Source organism: Oncorhynchus keta, chromosome 28 (assembly GCF_023373465.1).
Source record: "Oncorhynchus keta strain PuntledgeMale-10-30-2019 chromosome 28, Oket_V2, whole genome shotgun sequence".
NCBI classification, from domain to species: domain Eukaryota; kingdom Metazoa; phylum Chordata; class Actinopteri; order Salmoniformes; family Salmonidae; genus Oncorhynchus; species Oncorhynchus keta.
Window position 1 is genome coordinate 17,047,692 of NC_068448.1, and position 20,450 is coordinate 17,068,141.

A 20,450-nucleotide genomic window follows, 5' to 3' on the forward strand; every position below is an offset into this window, starting at 1 on the left:
AAAATGCACCAGATTCTTTTTCAATCTTCAATATAGAAATGCTACCAAAAAATGTATTAAAACCTGTCACCAATGATGGAGTCAGGCATGATTCACCAAATTATATTTTGAAAGAGGAAGTAAAGTACTTTAAGAATATGTTTTCGTTTTAGGCTCCTCCATCTCCACTAACTGAAACTAATTGTATGGATTTTTTCCCTAATAATATTGTAAAATTAACATCTGTACAGAAAGACCCTTGTGAAGGCCAAATTACAGAGGAGGAACTGCTTGATGCAATTGGGGCCTTTAAGGATGGGAAAACTCCAGGGCTGGATGGCATACCAGTGGAAGTATACAAAACTTTTTTTGATGTACTCAAAGGACCATTATTAGCATGTTTTAACCACTCCTATATAAATGGTAGATTATCAGACACGCAACAAGAAGGTCTGATATCATTATTACTGAAACAAGACCCAAGTGGTATATATAAAGATCCAGTCCATTAAAACAATTGGAGACCTCTACACTTCAGTGTTGTGATGCAAAAATCCTAGCAAAATGCTTGGCACATAGAATTTAAAAAGTATTGTCAGATATTATTCATCCTAATCAGACAGGTTTTTTACATGGACGATACATTAAAGATAATATAAGACAAGTACTGGAAACAATAGAATACTATGAAATATCGGGGACACCAGGACTGGTTTTCATAGCTGATTTTGAAAAGGCTTTTGATAAAGTACGACTGGAGTTTATATATAAATGCCTAGAATATTTCAATTTTGGGAAATCTCTTATAAAATGGGTTAAAGTTATGTATAGTAACCCTAGGTGTAAAATAGTAAATAATGGCTACATCTCAGAAAGTTTGAAACTCTCTAGAGGAGTAAAACAAGGTTGTCCATTATCCGCATATCTATTTATTATTGCCATCGAAATGTTAGCTGTTAAGATTAGATCAAACAATAATATTAAGCGATTAGAAATCCGTGGCTTAAAAACTAAGGTGTCATTGTACGCTGATGATTCATGTTTTCTTTTAAAACCACAATTAGAATCCCTCCACGGCCTCATGGAGGATCTAGATACTTTTGCTATTCTCTCTGGATTAAAACCAAATTATGATAAGTATTACGTATTGGATCACTAAAACACGCAAATTTTACATTACCATGTAGTTTACCATAAAAATGGTCTGACGGAGATGTGGAGATGTGGACATACTCGGTATACAAATCCCAAAAGAAAGAAATGATCTCACTCCAATGCATTTTTATAGAAAGTTAGCAAAAATAGATAAGATCTTGCTACCATGGAAAGGAAAATACCTGTCTATTTGTGGAAAAATCACCCTGATTAACTCTTTAGTCATATAACAGTTGATCTATTTGCTTATGGTTTTGCCTACACCTAGTGACCTGCTTTTTAAATTATATGAACATAAAATATTCAATTTTATTTGGAACGGCAAGCCAGATCAAATTAAAAGGGCCTATTTATATAACAAATATGAATTCGGAGGGCAGAAATGATTAAATATTAATGCATTAGACCTCTCACTAAAGGCATCAGTCATACAAAAGTTATACTTAAATCCAAACTGGTTCTCTAGTGAATTGGTAGGAATGTCTCATCCTATGTTCAAGAATGGCCTTTTCCCCTTTATTCAGATTACACCGGCCCACTTTCGGTTGTTTGAAAAGGAAATAATCTCCAAAATATCTTTCTTTTTTAAACACACCTTAGAAAGTTGGTTGCAATTTCAGTTTAATCCACATGAAAAGACAGAAAAAATAATACAACAAATATTGTGGTTAAATTCAAATATACTAATTGATTAAAAAAACTATTTTTCGATTAAATGTTTAAAAAATGTAGAATTTTTGTGAATGATATCATAAATAGGACTGGTGGAGTTATGTCACACATGCAGCTAACACAGACATATCGAAATGTCTGCTCTACCCAAAATAAAAACCAATTAATTGCAGCATTACCACAAAATTGGAAGAGACAAGTAGAAGGGGAAAAAAGTAAGGAACTTAAATGGTTAAAGAAAAGTGTGATAAATAAAAACATATACCAATTTCATTTAAGGACCAAAAAACTGACAGCTGTGCCATATAAATTGCAAAATAGTTGGGAAGAGAATTTCGATGTACCCATTCCATGGCACATGGTTTATGCAAAACAACGCCGGATGCAAAATTTCAAAATGTTCAATTTAAATTACTATACAAAATTCTTTCAACTAATAGAATGTTACACAGTATATATGGGGGACACAATGTTCCCAGCGGTGCAGATTCTGCTGTGAGGAGGCAGAGTCATTAGATCATTTATTTTGGTATTGTCCATATGTAGCTCGTTTTTGATCACAGGTCCAGGAATGGCTGAAGAACTGCAAAATTTGCCTAGAACTAATGCTGCAGATATCAATACTAGGTGATTTTAAAAGCCATAGTCAATCAATCAATAATATAATCATTCATTGAGCAATATTTTTAATTCTTAATTTACAATCTGTAGAAGCTATGAGAATAGAAAGGTTCAATTTGTTTGTGAAGTATCACAGCACAGTTGAAAAATATGTGGCAATTAGAAATCAAAAAATGGATGATGTTTAGAGACAGATGGGAGATGGGAGAGGTTGAATGGAGCTGAAGGGTGGGACTAATAGCAAGATAAAACATGTAATACATATGGGGTCTGTAAAATGTATATAGGTTCAGAACTTTTGTGAAGTAGCACAGTTCCAACATAGAAATCAAACTGGATGGACATCAGAAATAGCGGAAGGACTAAAAACAAACAAAAAATAACTATTGTAAAATAGACTGTGTCTGTAAAATGTGTATACGATGTATACATTGAAGGTAAAAGCGGAAGTGTTCATTAGTTTACTTCAATTGGGGGGATCGGTGGTAGGGTTTGCGGGGAATAATAATAAAGGTATATTCTTTAAAAAGTATGTATGTCTATATAGGTGTGTGTATGTATATACTGTATGTGTATATGTATGCATGCGTGTATGGATATGCCAAATGGCTGTGGGCTACACTCGTTCATTTAGCAGACAAGATTTTGTTAGAATTCATTTTATAGTATGACGATTACAATTGAACAAAGCTGGATAAAATAGAAAGGATATTTTCTCCAAAAGATTTGAGGGAGTGCGCACATGCGGCTATTCTGTGTTGAGCGCTTAACAAAGAAATAGGTACCCCTATATGCTTAATTTTGAGTTATAATGTAACTTTAGTTGTTCTACAAACATTGGGCTATATATGTTTTGATGTTTAATACATTGTAAGGCTGCATGATGCGACTAATGATGATTTGAAAAAAGGCGCTTGAAAAGCATGAGCTCTGCTTTGCTGTTTTGCGCAGGCTGTTCTCACTTTATCAGTCTCTTATTCACAATTTGACAAGCACTTTATAATGTCTCGAATTTCACAGCGGCATACCCTTTGTGTGGCCATAATGCACCCTAAAAAGATCCATGCCTTTTGCCGCCATCACAGACTACAAATGAAGACAGACACACTGGGGACGCAACTGCGTATGTCCTTATCAAATTCTGAGGTGCATATTGAAGATATTAGAAGAACTCTCCACATTTACTTTTCGTCAGCCAACAAGATGAGTAGGCCTAACGAACAGCAAAAGCACTATGCCTATGTCAATTTACTATCCCCCATAGTACAAATGTCGACCTATTCTGTGCAATAAATAAATATTTCAAGCATATTCTGGGACAGTTGTGGGATGTGCTAGATCCCAAATTAATACAACCACTAGCACTAGCACATTGCAGTAGGCTATAAGCACAAATGTTCTATTAGCAGGAAAACACCATTATTACGCATGTAATGCTTTTATTATAAAAGGTGCATTTTAATGGTGAAAATGATCTTCCCCAAACTTGAGACTCATGTGCTGTTTATATATACACCAGTTAGGCTATACACCCCTTGTAAAGCGGATTAATGTGCTTAATTTTAAGAAGTATTTTCCCACTTTAGTTGTGATGCAAACCTTATCAAAACATATAGGCCTATGGGCTAGGCTACATGAGGTGTGCGACTATGATTCGAAAAAGTTGCACAAAAAAGGCATTGTTTCTTGCTTTATGCTAGGCAACATTCACAAGTGATAATATATAATTCACAAGTGATAGGCTAATATTATCACCCATCTGACTATTCTTGATTTATTCTTGTCTTTACATATACTTAATAATATAAGTGAAATATGTTTTGATTCAGAATGGACCATTATCATGCACCTGTCTCGAAACAGGGGCAGCAGGAAGAAAATACTTGTCATCTATGCACTTAACTTCTTAAAGTATAGGGGACGCTTGCGTCCCACTTGGCCAAAAGCCAGGAAAAATGCAGCGCGGCAAATTAAAATAAAATTATATGAAAATCTAACTTTCATTAAATCACACATGTAATCTCCATGATCTCGCCATCACGGTTGACAACTCCATTGTGTCCTCCTCCCAGAGCGCTAAGAACCTTGGCGTGATCCTGGACAACACCCTGTCGTTCTCAACTAACATCAAGGCGGTGGCCCGTTCCTGTAGGTTCATGCTCTACAACATCCGCAGAGTACGACCCTGCCTCACACAGGAAGCGGCGCAGGTCCTAATCCAGGCACTTGTCATCTCCCGTCTGGATTACTGCAACTCGCTGTTGGCTGGGCTCCCTGCCTGTGCCATTAAACCCCTACAACTCATCCAGAACGCTGCAGCCCGTCTGGTGTTCAACCTTCCCAAGTTCTCTCACGTCACCCCGCTCCTCCGAAACTCGCATCCGCTACAAGACCATGGTGCTTGCCTAAGGAGCTGTGAGGGGAACGGCACCTCAGTACCTCCAGGCTTTGATCGGGCCCTACACCCAAACAAGGGCACTGCGTTCATCCACCTCTGGCCTGCTCGCCTCCCTACCACTGAGGAAGTACAGTTCCCGCTCAGCCCAGTCAAAACTGTTCGCTGCTCTGGCCCCCCAATGGTGGAACAAACTCCCCCACGACGCCAGGACAGCGGAGTCAATCACCACCTTCCGGAGACACCTGAAACCCCACCTCTTTAAGGAATACCTAGGATAGGATAAAGTAATCCTTCTCACCCCCCTTAAAAGATTTAGATGCACTATTGTAAAGTGGCTGTTCCACTGGATGTCATAAGGTGAATGCACCAATTTGTAAGTCGCTCTGGATAAGAGCGTCTGCTAAATGACTTAAATGTAAATGTAAATGTAATGTAAATGTAAGACACTAAATTAAAGCAACATTTGTTGTGAATCCAGCCAACATGTCAGATTTTGAAAAAGGCTTTTCGGAGAATGCATAAGAAGCTATTATCTGATGATAGCACAACAGTAAACAAAGAGAGTTGCATATTTCAACCCTGCAGGCGCTACACAAAATGCCTGCAGGGTTGAGTCTTAAAATATAAAACCTTTGACGAGCTTCTTTTGTTGGCACTCCAATATGTCCCATAAACATCACAATTGGTCCTTTTGTTCGATTAATTACGTCCATATATATCCAAAATGCCAGAAAAAAACTGCTTCCAATTTGCGCAACGTCACTACAAAATATCTCAAAAGTTGCCTGTAAACTTTGCCAAAACATATCAAACTACTTTCTTAATACAACTTTAGGTATTTTTAAACGTTAATAATCGATCAAATTGAAGACGGGTCTATCTGTGTTCAATACAGGAAGACAACAAGCCAAGCTACTTTTCAAGTCTTGCGCAACTCTCAACAGTGTTACCCAGTTCCTAGTTACCCAGTCCCTACTTCTTCATTGCACAAAGGAATAACCTCAAACAAATTCCAAAGACTGGTGACATCCAGTGGAAGCGGTAGGAACTGAAAACAAGTGCCTAAGAAATATAGTTTCCCAATGAGAATTCACTGAACAGACAGAGACCTCAAAACAAAAATCTGAACGGTTAGTCCTCTGGGTTTTGCCTGCTACATAAGTTCTGTTATACTCACAGACATGTTTCAAACAGTTTTAGAAACTTCAGAGTGTTTTCTATACACATTTACTAATAATATGCATATATGCATGAGTAGCAGGAAGTTGAAATTGGGCACGCTATTTATCCAAAAGTGAAAATGCTGCCCCCTATACCTTAAGAAGTTAAATAATGAATGGAGGACACTTTTCCCATGGTTCATTTTCATGCCAGCCAGGTAAAGATGTTGTAAAGACAAAAGGTGAGAAATATAGTAGGGCTAGCTTATTGAAAGCGGATGGGATTCTCCTCTTTTTAACAGAGGATATCACTCTGTTTAATCGCGCAATTTCATAGCCTATAGAAATGTTGCGCAGCATGAGCTCCGATTATGTGTTTGATGAGATTTTTGATTACATTTGCATTGATGTCAAGTGCTGAGTTCCAGGCAGTTAGCAAGTTTAGTAGGCTACTAATGACCATCAGCAGCATCAGAGCTTGGAGAAGCCTAATTACCATGACTAAACAGTCACGTGAAATTTAACTGTCTTCATGACTCGGGAACGCTGGTGTGGCGGTAATACTCTAATGGCAATGGTCATTAGTGGTCATCCTTCCATGCTGAAGCAGCAAATCCTTGAAAGATAGACATGCCTACTCACACACTGCACAAACGCACACACACAGTGAGCTGTTCCATAGAGGGCTTGCAGTTGACATACGACATCTCCTGGCGGCCATGTTGGAAGACCACCTCATTAATTCTTCCGGCAACAACAGCTGAGTTGCTACCCCAAACTGCATGATAACAGTGCCTAAAACTAGTTGATTCATCACCACAGTCATTTTCTGCAGATTATTTGGCTGCTCTAACAAGGCAGGAAAGACAATGGGGAAAAAACATGTTTACAGATTCCCCGCAATCATGAAACACGATTGGTGACACCAATGAGATAAGACTCAAGAACTGTGAGAAAAGAAAATGTTTTTGCCCATGAAGACCAGAACCCAGACAGCTGTCAGTATAGGGTCTGCTATGACCATTTAATTGCTGGTAAATCAAGTCTGATCAATTGCGAGTTTTGCTTAGCTGTTATGCTAACCAAGTGTTAACAACAACACTAAATTAGACAAAATTAGCTAGCTAGATAGTTATCTATCTAGTTTCAAGTTTTGGGGAAGCAATATTTTCACCATAAAAGACACCTTTATAACAAATGATTGCATGTGTCTGTCATCACATTTGCAGACTAATGTAAGCCTACTATTCCTAATGTGATGAGTAGATTGGATAGTGATAATTTAGGCTATTAATAAGAGTGTAGTGGCATAGGTTTAGTCTATATCAGTGACATCTCTTTCCATTGCACAGGAAATATGTGGCCTTTGATAAACATTTGATGCAATTCTACTACACTTTATATGACTGGAGACATTAGTAGAATATATCTAAGCCTACTGTAGACACTGACAACAAATCAATAAAACCGACCTTGTCTTGAATGCAACCATGTCATCTATAATATGATGTTAGTTTGACAAAAGCTGGATCCCTTCGAGTCATGACCATGAAAATGGGAGACACAATATAACATCCACATAGCCTGGAGGACATTATTGTCCCAAAACAATCCAGTGGTTATTATATACGGAACAAAAATATAAAAATACATGTAAAAGGTTTGTCCCATGTTTCTTGAGCTGAAATAAAAGATCCCATAAATGTTCCATACGCACAAAAAGCTTATTTCTTTCCAATTTTGTTCACAAATTTGTTAACATCCTTGTTAGTGATAATGTGTCATTTTTTATCCTGACATATGAAGAAGCTGATTAAACAGCATGGTCATTACACAGGTGCTCCTTGTGCTGGGGACAAAAAAAGGCCACTCTAAAATGTATAATTATGTCACAATGACGCAGGTGCAATTGGCATGCTGACTGCATGAAGGTCCACCAGAGGTGTTGCCAGAAAATGTCATGTTAATATCTTTACCATAAGCCGTCTCCAACGTCATTTTAGATAATTTGACAGTATCTCCAACCGGCCTCACAACTGTAGACCACATGTATGGCGTAGTGTGGGTGAGCGGATTGCTGATGTCGACGTCTCCCATGGTGGCGGTAGGGTATTGGTATAGGCAGGCATAAGCTACAGACAGCGAACACAATTGCATTTTATCAATGGCAATTTGAAAGAACAGAGATACAATGATGAGATCCTGAGGCCCATTGTAGTGCCATTCGTCCGCCGTCATCACCTCATGTTTCAGCATGATAATGTTGCAAGGATCTGTATACAATTCCTGGATGTTGCCCTGACTTGCTTAGTTAAATAATGGTTAAATAAAATAAAAATAAAAATCCAGAGTAGCCTACTCTCCCTTCTCTGACAGTTGGAACTGATAGCTAATCCTTTCACCCTCTTCAATGGCGTTAGCTAGCTACCTAGCTACAAATGCATTTAGAGTTACAACGATAAATACATCAATATACAGTGCCTTGCGAAAGTATTCGGCCCCCTTGAACTTTGCAATCTTTTGCCATATTTCAGGCTTCAAACATAAAGATATAAAACTGTATTTTTTTGTGAAGAATCAACAACAAGTGGGGCACAATCATGAAGTGGAACGACATTTATTGGATATTTCAAACTTTTTTAACAAATCAAAAACGGAAAAATTGGGCGTGCAAAATTATTCAGCCCCTTTACTTTCAGTGCAGCAAACTCTCTCCAGAAGTTCAGTGAGGATCTCTGAATGATCCAATGTTGACCTAAATGACTAATGATGATAAATACAATCCACCTGTGTGTAATCAAGTCTCCGTATCAATGCACATGCACTGTGATAGTCTCAGAGGTCCGTTAAAAGCGCAGAGAGCATCATGAAGAACAAGGAACACACCAGGCAGGTCCTTCATACTGTTGTGAAGAGGTTTAAAGCCGGATTTGGATACAAAAAGATTTCCCAAGCTTTAAACATCCTAAGGAGCACTGTGCAAGCGATAATATTGAAATGGAAGGAGTATCAGACCACTGCAAATCTACCAAGACCTGGCCGTCCCTCTAAACTTTCAGCTCATACAAGGAGAAGACTGATCAGAGATGCAGCCAAGAGGCCCATGATCACTCTGGATGAACTGCAGAGATCTACAGCTGAGGTGGGAGACTCTGTCCATAGGACAACAATCAGTCGTATATTGCACAAATCTGGCCTTTATGGAAGAGTGGCAAGAAGAAAGCCATTTCTTAAAGATATCCATAAAAAGTGTTGTTTAAAGTTTGCCACAAGCCACCTGGGAGACACACCAAACATGTGGAAGAAGGTGCTCTGGTCAGATGAAACCAAAATTGAACTTTTTGGCAACAATGCAAAATGTTATGTTTGGCGTGAAAGCAACACAGCTCATCACCCTGAACATACCATCCCCACTGTCAAACATGGTGGTGGCAGCATCATGGTTTGGGCCTGCTTTTCTTCAGCAGGGACAGGGAAGATGGTTAAAATTGATGGGAAGATGGATGGAGCCAAATACAGGACCATTCTGGAAGAAAACCTGATGGAGTCTGCAAAAGACCTGAGACTGGGACGGAGATTTGTCTTCCAACATGACAATGATCCAAAACATAAATCAAAATCTACAATGGAATGGTTCAAAAATAAACATATCCAGGTGTTAGAATGGCCAAGTCAAAGTCCAGACCTGAATCCAATCGGGAATCTGTGGAAAGAACTGAAAACTGCTGTTCACAAATGCTCTCCATCCATCCTCACTGAGCTCGAGCAGTTTTGCAAGGAGGAATAGGAAAAGGTTTCAGTCTCTCGATGTGCAAAACTGATAGAGACATACCCCAAGCGACTTACAGCTGTAATTGCAGCAAAAGGTGGCACTACAAACTATTAACTTAAGGGGGCTGAATAATTTCACAATTGCATGCAATTTCATAATTGCACGCCCAATTTTCAGTTTTTGATTTGTTAAAAAAGTTCGAAATATCCAATAAATGTCATTCCACTTCATGATTGTGTCCCACTTGTTGTTGATTCTTCACAAAAAAATACAGTTTTATATCTTTATGTTTGAAGCCTGAAATGTGGCAAAAGGTCGCAAAGTTCAAGGGGGCCGAATACTTTCGCAAGGCACTGTAGCTAACTAGCTAATATGATGTTAGCAAGCTGCTGATATTTAATTAACTTAGCTAGTTGTATGGTATGTAAAGTTAACTAACTAGTGAACATTACATTAGCAGCTCATTTGAGTTAACCTGCACATTAAATGTATGTAGCAAGCTAGCTAATACTACATTTATTTTTTTTAACATATATTTACTTACTTGTATAGGTTCTCCAACTAACTACATTTTCTATGTCCTTAGAAAAACAAAATAATTGGCAATCTTCCCAAAGTTTCCAGTGGTAGCGAAACACAGCCAACCATGTTGACGATTGGAGGACTTCCAACATGGTGCCTAGTGCGGTTGATAAGTGATTTGTGATGCAACTGCAAGCCCTCTATACGCACAATTACGAGGTTGACTGGTTCATTACCACTGTCTCACCATGCTCAGCCATAGTTTATTGAGCAGATTTTACGTACATGATGAAAATACAAATATGTGCAGTATTCGTGTCAGATGAAATTGTATGCTGTTTGCCTTCAGTTTTCTTCCCATCATAAACCATTTTACAGTAATACAGGCCTGAAGCTTAGCTTCTGTTCTGATCACACCACTGTACGTAACAGCATTAGCTGTAGTGCAAACCTGTTTTACCTCTACCTCCCAGTTGGGGAAGTAGATTGTCTGATTTAAGGTTCTAGCGGGTAAACCCTGTGACCCTCAGGTAACTGTGTGTTTTGCCAAGGCAGCAGCTACTCTACCTGCAGTCCTGCAAAAATAAGGCAGTTATACATTTAAAAAACATTACAATACATTCAGAAAATATTTCACAACGTATTAAGTGTGTGCCCTTAGGCCTCTACTCTACTACCACATATCTATAACACAAAATCCACATGTACATGTGTGTAAAGTGCGTATGTTATCATGTGTTTGTTTGCATGTGTCTATGTTTATTTTGATTGACAGTCCCCACTGTTCCATAAGGTGTATTTTATCTGGGGTTTTTTAATCTAAATTTATTTCTGGCATGAGTTACTTGATGTGGAATAGAGTTCCATGTAGTCATGGCTCTATGTAGTACTGTGCGCCTCCCATAGTTTATTCTGGACTTGGGGACTGTCAAGAGACCTCTGGTGGCATGTCTTGTGGGGTATTCATGGGTGTACGAGATGTGTGCCAGTAGTACAAACAGACAGCTTGGTGCATTCAACATGTCAATACCTCTCACAAATACAAGTAGTGATGAAGTCAATCTCTCTGCCACTTTGAGCCAGGAGAGATTGACATGCTTATTATTAAGGTTAGCTCTCTGTGTACATCCAAAGGCCAACCATGCTGCCCTGTTCTGAGCCAATTGCAGTTTTCCTAAGTCCCTTTTTGTGGCATGACCTGACCACACGACTGAACAGTAGTCCAGGTGCAACAAAACTAGGGCTTGTAGGACCTGCCTTGTTGAAAGTGCTGTTAAGAATGCAGGGCAGCACTTTTATTATAGACAGACTTCTCCCCATGCTAGCTACTGTTGCATCAATATGTTTTTACCATGACAGTTTACAATCCAGGGTTACTCCAAGCAGCTTAGTCTCCTCAACTTGCTCAATTTCCACATTATTCATTATTTAATTTTGGAAACATTTAGGACTAAATTATTCCTTGCCACCTATTCTGAAACTAATTGCAGCTCTTTGTTAAGTGTTGCTGTCATTTCAGTTGCTGTGGTGGATGACGTGTATAGTGTTGAGTTATCCACACACACAGTCTTTAGTATAGAATGAAAACACAGCCTACTTTTCCAAGTGTGGATTTATGGAATAATGTCAATCCACATTGATTGAATAGCATGCAAATGATTTGCCCAAAGCCTCAGAAACAAATCCAGTTAAATGTACGTCAAAAGGCTTTTATACAGTATACGGCATTCTGTCAGGAAAATGACTAGGACGAGTGGGTAATTAATTAAACTTTTACTGCAGTGGGCTAAATCAGGGTCTTTCAGAGTGTTTCTTGGTAATCTTAAACAAATCTACATTGAAACAAAAGTATACACCTCACACACATGGTTATGTGCTTAAAAAAGAAGACACCTGTACCATGTCAGATATAAAGTTGAAATGTATTCAATTATGAGTTTGCATCTCAATATCAAACTTTATATAATCTCAGAAAAAACAGAAATATCCTCTCACTGTCAACTGCGTTTATTTTCAGCAAACTTAACATGTGTAAATATTTGCATGAACATAACAAGACTCAACAACTGAGACATAAAGTGAACAAGTTCCACAGACATGTGACTAACATAAATGGAACAATGTGACCCTGAACAAAGCGGGGGTTAAAATCAAAAGTAACAGTCAGTATCTGGTGTGGCCACCTGCTGCATTAAGTACTGCAGTGCATCTCCTCCTCATGGACTGCACCAGATTTGCCAGTTCTTCCTGTGAGGTGTTACCCCACTCTTCCACCAAGGCACCTGCAAGTTCCCAGACATTTCTGGGGGGAATGGCCCTTGCACTCACCCTCCGATCCAACAGGTCCCAGACGTGCTCAATGTGATTGAGATCTGGGCTCTTCGGCTGGCCATGGCAGAATAATATAATAATAACACAGACATTCCTGCATGCAGGAAATCACGCACAGAACGAGCAGTATGGCTGGTAGCATTGTCATGCTGGAGGGTCATGTCCGGTGAGCCTGCAGGAAGGGTACCACACGAGGGAGGAGGATGTCTTCCCTGTTGAGATTGTCTGCAATGACAACAAGCTCAGTCCGATGATGCTGTGACACACCGCCCCAGACCATGACGGCCCCTCCACCTCCAAATCGATCCTGTTCCAGAGTACAGGCCTCGGTCTAACGCTTATTCCTTTGACGATAAATGCGAATCCAACCATCACCCCTGGTGAGACAAAACCGTGACTTGTCAGTGAAGAGCACTTTTTGCCAGTCCTGTCTGGTCCAGCAACGGTGGGTTTGTGCCCATAGGCGATGTTGTTGCCGGTGATGTCTGGTGAGAACCTGCCTTACAACAGGCCTACAAGCCCTCAGTCCAGCCTCTCTCAGCCTATTGCGGACAGTCTGAGCACTGATGGAGGGATTGTGTGTTCCTGGAGTAACTCGGGCAGTAGTTGTTGCCATCCTGTACCTGTCCCGCAGGTGTGATGTTTGGATGTACCGATCCTGTTCAGGTGTTGTTACACGTGGTCTGCCACTGAGAGTATGATCAGCTGTCCATCCTGTCTCTCTGTAGAGCTGTCTTAGGCGTCTCACAATATGGACATTGCAGCATGCCTAAGGCACTTTCACGCAGATGAGCAGGGACCCAGACATTTATTTTTTTGTTTACATATTTTTTTGTTCATGTCAATTAATTATCAAATGATGTAAGATATGAATAACATTCCACCCATGAGGCCACTAGGTCTTTTGACTGCAGGACAGGGCTACACAGACATAAACCACATCTCATGCTTTAAGAATTCTGAATGACTCTTCATTCTGACTTTGATCTACAGTCAGTTTTCATATTTACACTGGAGAATTACGTATTATTCCCAGCTTTTACAGTTCAAAATATTCTACTTGCCACTCAATACTCAATTAGGCCTATATAATATTTTATTCTCTGTATATAACCCCCGTGTTTATATCCAGTGTTAATCATGTTAATTTCTATACATTTCTTTTATTATTTTATATAAATAAATTACACAGTGTACAAAACATTAAGAATACCTGCAATTTCCATGACATAGACTGACCATGTGAATCCAGGAGAAAGCTATGATCCCTTATTGATGTTACTTGTTAAATCCGCTTCAATCAGTGTATATGAAGGGGAGGAGACAGGTTAAGATGGATTTTTTAAAGCCTTGAGAGAATTGAAACATGAATTGTGCGTGTGCCATTCATTGGGTGAATGGGCAAGACAAAAGATATAAGATCCTTTTGAACAGGTCTTCCAGAGGACAAAGGACTTCCAGCCAACTATGGGAAGCATTGGAGTCAACATAGGCCAGCATCTCTGTGGAATGCTTTCGAAATCTTGTAGAGTCCATGCCCTGATGAATTAAGGCTGTTCTAAGGGCAAAAGGGGTGCAAGTCCATATTAGGAAGGTGTTCCTAATGTTTTTTATAGTCAGTGTATATTTGTATACTCAAATGTAAAGGCCCCACTTATTAGTTTGAATTAGTGCTCTACCATTTAGTGTGACGCTCATCATTCTCTCTCTCCAATCTTTGAGATCCTTATGATCCTGTTATAATGTCCTTCTTGATTCCCAGCGAGACAAGGTCAACTATTGTTCCCCCCACCACTGAGGCACGCCAGCTGCTTAGACACTGTAATAATGGCTAAAAGCCTCCTGTTTACAGCCCATCATTGCCAACTGCCACACGGCAGATGCTGTAATTGCAGTGTGACTTGTAGGTTGTCAACAGCAATTATAGCATATGTCCACCTGAGGGCACTCGCGGATCACCAGCAAGCCTGGATACAGCACTGCCATCGTGCTACATCCTCATGGTACAATACTTGTAGTAGGGACAGATACAACTTTGTGTTTGACTACAGGCATAGCTTTCTTTTTTTGTTAACAAGGTTTTGGTAATGTATTGAACATTTCCTGGTCAAGATTGATTGACAGACTGCAAAATAAAGACTCCAATAAGCATACTTTGATATTAAATATTAACCTACAGTAGCCTACTTTGTCACCTCAGGCCAAGGTCCACTACTTACGATATGAGGGTCTTGGTGTGCATGCAGGGTTTGAGTCATTTATCTTATTACTTATTCATGTAATTTTCTTATCCTGTGTGATTCAGGGGAAGCTAATTTACTGTTGCCAGCCCTCAGGTTGTTATCACAGACAAAATAACTAATCTGATGTTCTACGATAGACACAGCTCCCAATCTATAGGTACAGCTCCCAATCTATAGGTACAGTTCCCAATCTATAGGTACAGCTCCTAATCTATAGGTACAGCTCCTAATCTATTAGGTACAGTTCCTAATCTATAGGTACAGCTCCTAATCTATAGGTACCGTTCCTAATCTATAGCTACAGCTCCCAATCTATAGGTACAGCTCCTAATCTATTAGGTACAGTTCCTAATCTATAGGTACAGCTCCTAATCTATAGGTACCGTTCCTAATCTATAGGTACAGCTCCTAATCTATAGGTACAGCTCCTAATCCATTAGGTACAGTTCCTAATCTATAGGTACAGCTCCTAATCTATAGGTACAGTTCCCAATCTATAGGTACAGCTCCAAATCTATAGGTACAGCTCCTAATCTATAGGTACAGTTCCTAATCTATAGGTACAGCTCCTAATCTATAGGTACAGCTCCTAATCTATAGGTACAGCTCCTAATCTATAGGGACAGCTCCTAATCTATAGGTACAGTTCCTAATCTATAGGTACAGCTCCTAATCTATAGGTACAGTTCCCAATCTATAGGTACAGCTCCTAATCTATAGGTACAGTTCCCAATCTATAGGTACAGCTCCTAATCTATAGGTACAGCTCCTAATCTATAGGTACAGTTCCCAATCTATAGGTACAGCTCCTAATCTATAGGTACAGCTCCTAATCTATTAGGTACAGTTCCTAATCTATAGGTACAGCTCCTAATCTATAGGTACCGTTCCTAATCTATAGGTACAGTTCCCAATCTATAGGTACAGCTCCAAATCTATAGGTACAGCTCCTAATCTATAGGTACAGTTCCTAATCTATAGGTACAGCTCCTACTCTATAGGTACAGCTCCTAATCTGTAGGTACAGCTCCTAATCTATAGGTACAGCTCCTAATCTATAGGTACAGTTCCTAATCTATAGGTACAGCTCCTAATCTATAGGTACAGTTCCCAATCTATAGGTACAGCTCCTAATCTATAGGTACAGTTCCCAATCTATCGGTACAGCTCCTAATCTATAGGTACAGCTCCTAATATATAGGTACAGTTCCCAATCTATAGGTACAGCTCCTAATCTATAGGTACAGCTCCTAATCTATAGGTACAGCTCCTAATCTATAGGTACAGCTCCTAATCTATAGGTACAGCTCCTAATCTATAGGTACAGTTCCTAATCTATAGCAACAGCTCCCAATCTATAGGTACAGTTCCTAATCTATAGCTACAGCTCCCAATCTATAGGTACAGTTCCCAATCTATAGGTACAGCCCCTAAGCCTCTGATAAAATATACAAGTGTGAAGATGTGTTAACTTCTATGGATGTACTATATTGCAACATAAATCTGTCTGATGTAAACATTGAAAACGTAGAGAGACATTGGATACATACCCAGATATACATGCTGACAGTGAGACGCAAGTTATAGTCATCATTCAACTTTAAATCCAAACATGTAGGCCTATGGCCAGCTGAAATTTGTCCTAGTTCAGATAAGGAGGATAAAGATGGCCCAAAGGTCCATGTTTGGTTTGAGCTGCATGACAAATTAAACACACGTACTGTATGAATTCCTCTGTTTTATCTGATGGCAATTGTTGGCTAGAGACGATGTCTGGGAAACATCAGATGATTCGGACTCTATACTTCATCAAACATGCACGCACCGAGATGCACGCACACACACACACACACACACACACACACACACACACACACACACACACACACACACACACACACACACACACACACACACACACACACACACACACACACACACACACACACACACACACACACACACACACACACGGGCAAATCAGGACAACTTCAATGTATCTACCAAGTGATGCACATAATATGCTTGAAGATGAAGAATAACTGGTGGGGCAGTGTGTGTGAGAATCTGTATTTGACTTCATAGAGAATTGCCTTTTCGGGATTGCTCCCTTCAACAAGCGGCATTCCACACACTTTGCCAAACTAACACAGAAATGTAAATACTCAAGGAGATCCATGTTTTAATGTAAACGCATGTTAACCAAGAGGCTATCTTAGAATATGATAATCTAAGCAAACTATCTACTGTAGTTTCTTATAGCTTTGCAATGAGGACAATCGCTGCAAGTATTTTCCCTTCATGTACACTGATATCCGGAAAGCCTTGTTTTCTTATTGTGCTGCTAAATAGTGTCAGCAGGGGGTATCCAAAAGCAGGCTAGAGAAGAGGCTACGCTACATGTTTGTACAAGGGCACTGTTCTATTTTGTTGTAGCGGTTGACATTTTGGAACCAGTAGGTCAGCAGAATAATGAAGCAGTATACATGAATCAAAGCAGAGTAGTTTTTGATCATGAGACAAATTAATGTCATTATCTATACCCTGTGATATAATACCTAATTCATGTTGTTGAGAGCAGGTTATGAGCACAATTTTAACTGTTTGATCATCACTTTTTTATCAATTACTCATATTCAAATACAAAATAATGTTGTTGACCAAAGACTGATTGAGACAAACCATCTTAGACTGAACTATGTCTGGAGTCTGGCAAAGGGATGATACAGATGTTGTCATAATGTAGAAGACTTAGAGTACATAGATAGTTAGATAACCATGTTCTCTGTTTAGGGAGGAGCCACACTCTGCCACTACACCATTGGTTGTCACTAAGGGAGTAAGGCTCATAATTGGACAGAGGTGTTGTGAGATAATGAAGCCAGACTTCACACCTGCCAGACCTCAGGGATTCCTATTGACTGGCCACTTAAATGTTCTCCACTGCATCTCCACCGCGGGTCTTAAGGGCAAGAGACTGAGTAGGAAACGAATGAAAAAGAAACAGGGTGCTGCTGTAGGGGAGGATCCCTGTCAGGATGAGAATGAGAGCAGAGAGGACCCACCCCCCTTATTCACTACCCAACTGACTGTAAAAATGTCATGAATCTTCAGACAAAATTGTGAAATTGCTGCACCAGCGATTTTGTTTCAAACTCTCAAAACACTCCTCACTTCATTCAATTTCCCCATGCAGGTTGTCTTTGGTGACAGCGTTTTATGAGAAAAGGCATATTGTGCCAGCTTTTAGCAGACTGCTGTGCAAAAAAAGTGAGAGAACAGCAGAGAGATTGAGACAGAAACCGTTTGATTTGAGGAATGGAGAGAGTACATAGATTTTGAACCAAGATTTCATAGTTTTAGGGATAGTTTATGTAAGTAGGGATCCACAGATATCGGATGTCTGACTCAGCCATAGTAGCTGAGAGATATGGCACAAGTTAAGTATAAGAAGCAGTGGTTAATAGTTATGGGCCAGTAACCGAAAGCTCGCTGGTTCGAATCCCCGAGCCGACTAGGTGACACAAATCTGCCGATGTGCCTTTAAACAAGGCACTTAATCCTAATTGCAACTGTATGGCGCTCTGAATAAGAACATCTGCTAAATGACTAAAATTTCAATGTGAAAATCTAGCATAGGTATGGGCTATGGCCTGAACAGGCAACAAGTCACACACCACCAAAGGGCCTCAGAGGAGAGTGAATGGAATCTGCACCAATAGAACTCATACACTGAGTAGACAGCAGAAATGGACGTGGTGATGTGAGTCAATGTGTGGAAGTGTGTTGTAAGTATCTCTAACACGATTTAATACTTAGTATTTGCTGATGTGGATCTCATTTCCTAATCACAGTGAAAAGCCATGCTGAAATGCACCCTGAAATCAAATCACACTGAAACCAAAAGCTTATCAAGATGAAACACCAAATGTATTTATCGCCATCCGTCATGTACGTATTTGTTTGCAGGAAACTAGTTACACACATGCTGCTGGATCCTAGTTGTATTTTACCTGTGTTTGAATTATTTATGGCGTATGACTAGATTGATACTACAGTACACAGAGTGCACACAACATTATGCGATGCAAGTATGTGTAAAATCAAAAGTCTCCTTTCTTTGATCCAATTGGCTGTGGATTCAGCCTGAGCTGTCCATCGTCAGACTGCCATTGCTAATGAGATGGGGGGTAAATTGAGAGTGGTGGGCTGGCTGTCATCCGCTAGGTGATGGTTTTAAAACTAAGCAGTGATACTTCATTAATTAACCTTCACATTCTATGTAGATCTTCACATCAAGATGCAGTTAATTAAATAAAGGTCATTCCAAGGGCTGCTGGGTAGCGACAGTATTACAATAGAGGAATGGCACTGTTTGAAGCGAGATAACACCGTGGGGAGGGTGCAGGCAGGGGACAGCCAGGGGGACATTTTGGAGACATTCAGAGATAAAATGGCCAACTGGCAGTGGAGGATGGTGGAGTGCAGAATCCAGGCTCTGGCTCTGAACCCTCCGCCTTTCTACCACCCCTCAGACCCACTTTGCAAACATATATTTTTTTGGTTTTTCATTTCACTTTAGTTTTATTTTATTTTTTCATGTACTGTCAAAAAGCTCTAAAGGATAAGGCAGAAGTTAAATATTTATCAATCTCAATTGACAGCATCTATCTTTTAGCATCAAGGTGTTTTTTTTACAGTTCATCGGCTTCTCCACCGATTGGGAGCTCTAACCCCACGTTATTTGACCTTGGTTTGTGTCCATAAAACTGCCATCTTAAATAAATAAAAGGCCAGGAACTGAAGCACAACATGAAATAGTGATGGTTCATCTGTGAGTGAAATCCACTTCCAGGGAGGGACTTATTCATTTTGATATCTATCTATCTTTACCTCCATCCCTAAAGGCATCATGCATGATATGCAGACAGCCTTGTGTTACGAAGTCCTAAAGTGGACAGTAGATTTAGAGGGTTGCCATAAAAAATCCAGTATTGACAAAACAAGCATGGTTAGTGAATGAGTTTCCTAGAGATATAAGGACATTTATTTGGCCGGTAATATGAATGTGAACAACTTTAGTCTGTTCACTGACCATTCACTGTCCATTGGTCAGGATGTTACATTTCTAATAACAAGGACAATGGAAGCTAAGGCTAAAGCTTGTCAGAAATCATGTCACGTGTACTCCCTGTCTGGCCTCTAGGTCACCAGGCTGCTCGTTATGGCGCACACCTGTCATCATTGTTACGCGCATCAGCGCATAATGACACTCACCTGGACTCCATTACCTCCTTGATTACCTGCCCTATCTACAGTTGAAGTCGGAAGTTTACATACACCTTAGCCAAATACATTTAAACTCAGTTTATCACAATTCCTGATATTTAATCCTAGTAAAAATTCCCTGTCTTAGGTCAGTTAGGATCACCACTTTATTATAAGAATGTGAAATGTCAGAATAATAGTAGAGAGAAGGATTTATTTCAGGTTATATTTCTTTCATCGCATTCCCAGTGGTCAGAAGTCTACATACATTCAATTAGTATTTTCTAGCATTGCCGTTCAATTGTTTAATTTGGGTCAAACATTTCGGG